We start from the raw sequence: 6,000 nt of genomic DNA on the forward strand, positions 1-6,000 counted from the left end.
GAGACAGGCGTAAACTGATAATTGTAAAAACATCTTAAGTAAGTGATAGCATTGTTGTTTAATCACTACCAATAATCAACATACTTTTAAAGTAATATTTTGCCACACAAAGTTGCCAGTTTTGCATTGTCTATATACAAGAGTGTGTTCATCAGCAGCAGGTTCTGAAACCCTCCGCTGCACTCCGGCTGCTCGAGATCAGCAAACATTGCTAGATCCGTTAAATTGTCACAAGCTCCTTTCCATATATAACCAAGCCACCCAAGATGATGTCAACCAGGCCATTAAATTATGCCAGCTATTGCAAAATCAATCCCAACATATCAATCAGCTTTAAACAAAAGCCAAGGCTTCAACCTAGATCCTGAGCTATTAACCCCTGTGAAGCTGAGGTCATCTCTGAGCCGCTCATATGACAGTCTCATGCATCAAGCAGGCTAAACCCCCTCAACCCCCGAGCTCTTGTCACATTTCTATGAGGCATCTGGAGCCACAGCAGCAGTAACACTTATATTGTTCATTCCTCACAGCTCTAGCTATTTCACATAATCTGTAATTTAGCCGGCGTTTCAATTTGTCCGCAGTTCTCTGTGACATTTGTCTACAAATCAGTGACCATGACCGGCAGTGAGCAGCAGTAAAAGCCGCAGGTGGCGTGACAACAAAAGCATCTATCGCCCAGCACTCGTCATTAACCTTTAAACGCCCAACAGCCCTTTTTCCCATGCCAGATAGTTTTGACCTGCAGGAAGAGCGCAGGTGTGAAGAACAACATTAATGATGGCCCTGTGACATTAAAGGCGTGAGAGGAAGCTACGCCAGTAAACGCTAACACCCGGTCAATGGCACCGCTAAAAAGGACAACACAGATGAACTGATGTTACTAATTGACAAGTCGACTTACAACAAAAGGTGTTGAACACATTTAGGTCAAAGCAAGGCTGTTTCTATCTGAGTCAAACGACATGACATCAATTGCCAGACAACAGAATTATATTCAAAACTTCGGAAGAGAGATCGCATAACTCCACCGAAGGTAATAGGTCATTATTCTATGGCGTGCATATATAGCTGGATACATTTCCAATCTTTCCAACGTCACAATTGTACGGTTTTCCCATGAGCATTTCACAACGACTGCTTTCTGTGTGAAGTTTCCAGCAGCTAACTGGTACAGGTTAGATGGTGATATGAAGTCATCGTAACTTAACAATCGCCTACTTTTTGCACTACCCAACTTTACTAGCATCTACTCGCTTTTAAGATTTCCAACAATCTCGCAGTCTTAACAAAGGTGAAAAATTGTCTCTACATCTTTCCCCCTTGATTTGGATCAGCTTGAAATTTTATAGGTTCTTCCTTGACCGATGCTTCCATCAAGTTCCAGGAAAATCAGGCCAGTAGTTTTTTGTTTTTTTTCTTCCACAATCCTGCTGAAAAACAAATCAACAAGCAAAATGAACCGACAACATAACCTCCTTAGCGAAAGGCAATTATGAGACAGAGTTTTTAAAAAATAAAACAGAAATAAAGAAATAATAACAGGACAATTGCCACAGTTGAATTATGAATGTTAAAAAATGAAGCAGGGTAAAGTACTCTGAGGTGGTAATTAGTTTGTATGCTCAAGGTGCAAAAGGTGTTCATTTTCAAGGGCACAGAGATAAGAAGAAGAAATCAGTATCCCTGTTCGACACTGATTCTCAAATCACGACAGAAGTATCCTTGTACAGACTATTTATACGTGGTGATAAGGTACAGTACATGGACAGATTGTTAAAAAAGACGGCAGTGACACTCCGACACTTTCAGATGCCACATAGGGTATAACAGACTGCACTTGTGTCCATAAAAAGGTGGAACCTTCAGAAGGCCTGAAGGTCACATTGAACCTGCAACTCCTCCACAAACTGAACTGGTCTGCGTCCACACTGAACTAAATCAAAGGTGTATTTGAGCCCGACTCCACTTGAGTAACACGATGAATCACCAGGAAGTTGCTCTCAGAGGACAACAAGGTGTAAATACTGCAAAGGTACACTGTTTTCATGACACCTGAGTTTATGTGTCGAGACATTTTACATAAACAGGATGCATTAAAAACATCAAGCTGGAGTAGAATAGAATAGATGTTCCTTTATCGAACCCCCTTTGGAAAAATTCACAGGTAACACAGCAGTAGAGAGGGAAATAAGCAGCAGCACAAGAGTAAGTCTCAAAAAGTAGAGAAAGTAATAAGGAGATATTTGAAAGAATAAAACACTAATTTGAATAGAAAGATAATCAAAACTATAAGAATAAAAATAAACATGCTATATACAGTAACTGTTCTTGTGTGTACATGACATGTGCAACATAATGACATAATAATAATAATGATAATAAAATAATAATTAAAAAAAAGGGTTAATATATTCACAACATTCACCTGGTAAGACTATTCCATGCTACTTCCTGGCAATGCGTTTAACGTGTATGTTAGCAGTCTAGAATGTGGACTCGGGAGAACCCAGACGTTGAACTGGGACACAGCTGGAGGTGCAGAGAGGTGTACTTTCAGCACCGGCTGTGGACGCAGCACAGAGTGCGGCGCTCAGGCAGACACAGCTGCAGGTTATAAGGCTGATTAGCATCCTCATTAATAGCCAGTAATGATTTGCTTATTACCTAACTTGGCCGGAGTAGATTCATCTAAAAAGCAGCTCGAATGCAGCGATAGCTCTGAGTCAAGCAGACGTCACTGAGCGCATTCAGGGTTCGACTGTTACGAAAAATACAGCCCTGTGTGTGTGCGTGTGTGTGTGTGTGTTTTTAATTCGGCGCTTTAAGGCACAGATCCATAAGATACAGATGGCGGATACCCTGAGAATACGTGTCAGCAGATTATGTACATTTTTCTTTTTAGACTTTACATGGAAAATGTTGATCAAAAATTAAAGCACATGCATACTACATTAGGTCTTAATGCACAAAGTCAAAGGGTGAAGACGCAGCGAAGGCTCAAATGTTGGAACATTCAGGATCGGGAACTGACTGAGTGTGTACTCTGCCGCGGCTATAGGCCTGGATCTTTAAGACCCTGAAATTCAAAGTCAAAGTGTCTCTAGAGTGAAGTGAGAATGTAAAGTGTTTTTTTTCCTCCCATATGATTTCTTTGATCACAGCAGGGACCAAATTCATTTATTATTAATGGTTTTGGAAAAATGTCAGAGCCGCTGTCTGTTTATTGCTTTACAAGGCTCCTGTGTTGTTGCTAATCCTCTTGCCTTTAATTAACATAACAAAATTATTAATGTCCCCTTTTTATCTTTATTATCGTGTCTTAAATCCCTTTAGCAGCTGAGAAGCGTGCCTAATCGCGAGGAAATGGGTTGTGATATGTGTTATTTCAGCTTGTTTTCCAACTTGCAGCTGCAGTTAAATAAACTAACCGGGGCTCGCATTCACCCCGTTTCTGCAGAGTGGGAAATGACTCCTAACCAACTCGAAACTCTCACGGAGATGTATATTTGTTCCTGCTTTTTGACGTGAGAGTTAAATGATTCATCAATTGTTAAAAAAAAGAAAGAATAAAACACATCCCCGTCAAGATACAAGACAATTGCTGAGCTATCCTTAGCGCTCCCAGCTGCTTCGCATTGATCCAAAAATGAGCATTTGATTGAAAAAGACAATGAACAAGCTTTGAACAAGCTTTTGGAGACTATTTTTGGTCCAGGCTAATTGCTCCATCTATATAAATCTTAAAACTAGAAAATACAGATATAGCAATAGTTTCTTATGTAACATCTGTAAATATATTTATATTTATGTACCGCTGAGCTATGGGCAATGCTATTATAAATATTAAATAGCTGCGCTGCATGTAATTAAGATGAAATGTAAATCAAATTTGAATGTGTTTTCAGCCTTTTATCTGTGTGCCACTAAACGTCCATAGATGCTATTTTCAGTGTGCAACCATCATCTGCCCTGCATCAAATTGAATTCAGATCAGCCCGTCAGTTTTGTTGACTGCACACTGGAGGCACTCAGACAAAAAAAAACAAATACAGGCCATCATTAATTGCATTGTATCGGCACACTGTGATGTCAGTCACCCGCAACAATAGGAAAAACAACTAAAACTCTTCTTTCCGATCATGAGCAACACTTTCTCGCATCACAGCCGTCTTCAAGCGAGTGTTCTCCCTCTCACATTATGACTGAATATAACCAGGTAGACAATTTCATTGTTTCCACTGACAATGTTTTTTTTGTTTTATTTCATTTTAAAAGGGAACTGAAGTATGAAAATTCTGATCGAGGCTCATAAATGCTACCTGTTAAAAGCGATATGTATTCCAGCACTGCTGCGCCGAGAGGGGCTGAAAAAAGTGATGTCAGATCAGGTTGGTGAGGTGATAGCTTCTGTTGAATCAAATAGGGAGTGAAGCTCTGCACTCTTTTAGCTCGGATACATAATTTATTACAGTAAAACCAAAATTTTGGAGGAAAAAAAAGAAGTGTGTGGCTTCACCTCCTATTTATTCAAGCAGACTATACCGATGTAATTAGTTGCACTTTTCTTTTAAAGCTGCTCATGCAGAGACCTTGAATCCGGATCAACAACAGCACGTCTTTCCTCAAATTTTATTAAAAATTGACAGACGCAAATTGGCCCCTTTGTTAACCAGTCACTGCGGGTGCAACGCGCGTCCTTCTTAGCTTAATAACCACCTTTATTCCTTTAACTGGGCTCAGATTACAAGATACAGTTTTCACCTCCTGAATGGCTTCGACACACATCACAGCCACTGGTCGTACCCGGACTTACCATAACTCAGTAGAATAAAGTGTCTCAGCTATAGAGATGAATTAGGAAGGACAATAGTTGATGTTATGTGGAAACAACCAGGCTGGTGCTACCTGTGGATTTGAAGGACAAGCGCACAGCGGGGGAGAGTCTGACAGAAGCAAAACCAAAATTGTATGGGCTTCAGCTCTTCTTCAGGATACAGATAAAGAGGAGATGGATACCTGCTGGTGACAAAGAACATGTGTGCAAGAGAGAGTGAAATAAAGAGCGCACCAGAGTGTGTGTCTCTGTGTGTATGTGACACAGAAGTACAGAAAGAAAATCAGGCCCGAGTATGTTTGTGAGAGAAAGTGAGGTGATGCGTACCTCCCGCTGGAAAGATAATCTTTATAATATCCTGTAGTCTGTGATGCACTGCTATTTTTCTAATCTTGTAGTTTGAGAGCGCTCGTGATCTCAGAACAGATAAATCAGTAGAAATTTCTCTTTCTGCGCCTGGTGAAACCCAAATCAGGTTGGATTTTTAAAAAACTTCCTATAATCTGAGCACAGCTTTTAAAAAAAAAAAAAAAAGTTGCCTTTGACAGCTTTGGGAATACGTGATCAGAAGAAAGTCTTGGCGAGGAACTTTCAGCATCGTTTAGGGGAACTTGTGTACACTCTGGGCGCCTGATTTTATTTAAGTATGTGTAAAAATAAATATCTAAATATGGCCTGAAAGTTGAACTTCCATGAAGCATTGAGTTAATAAACTTAACATTAGTGCTGGAAAAAAGTTGTATTCATTACAACAGAATAGCATTTTGTGTCATGTTTTTACTTGTGAATGATGAATTTTAAATATCTGTTCATTTTTCACTGGAGCAGATTCCCAGTTGATGTTGAGTCCTGTGTGTGCAGCGGCACACCTGCAGGAGATTTGGTGTGATATTCACAAAACTAAAACTAATTAATCCCTACATGAATTGTGTTTTGAGTTCTACGTGAATAAATCATACAAAAAAACTGATGAAAATTTGTCAAAGTGTCAAAACAGTTCAACTTTAATAGCCTTTAATTGGTTCCTCTCTTTCCACACAGATTCATTTCGAGCATAATTCAGCAAAGTACTTCATGATTAAAAACTTCAAAAATTAAAAGTTATGTTGTCTGAACTTCAAAATGGGCAGTTTTGGACCCACTCAAATTACCTTTTCAGTATT

This window comes from Sparus aurata, chromosome 4 (genome assembly GCF_900880675.1).
Source record: "Sparus aurata chromosome 4, fSpaAur1.1, whole genome shotgun sequence".
NCBI classification, from domain to species: domain Eukaryota; kingdom Metazoa; phylum Chordata; class Actinopteri; order Spariformes; family Sparidae; genus Sparus; species Sparus aurata.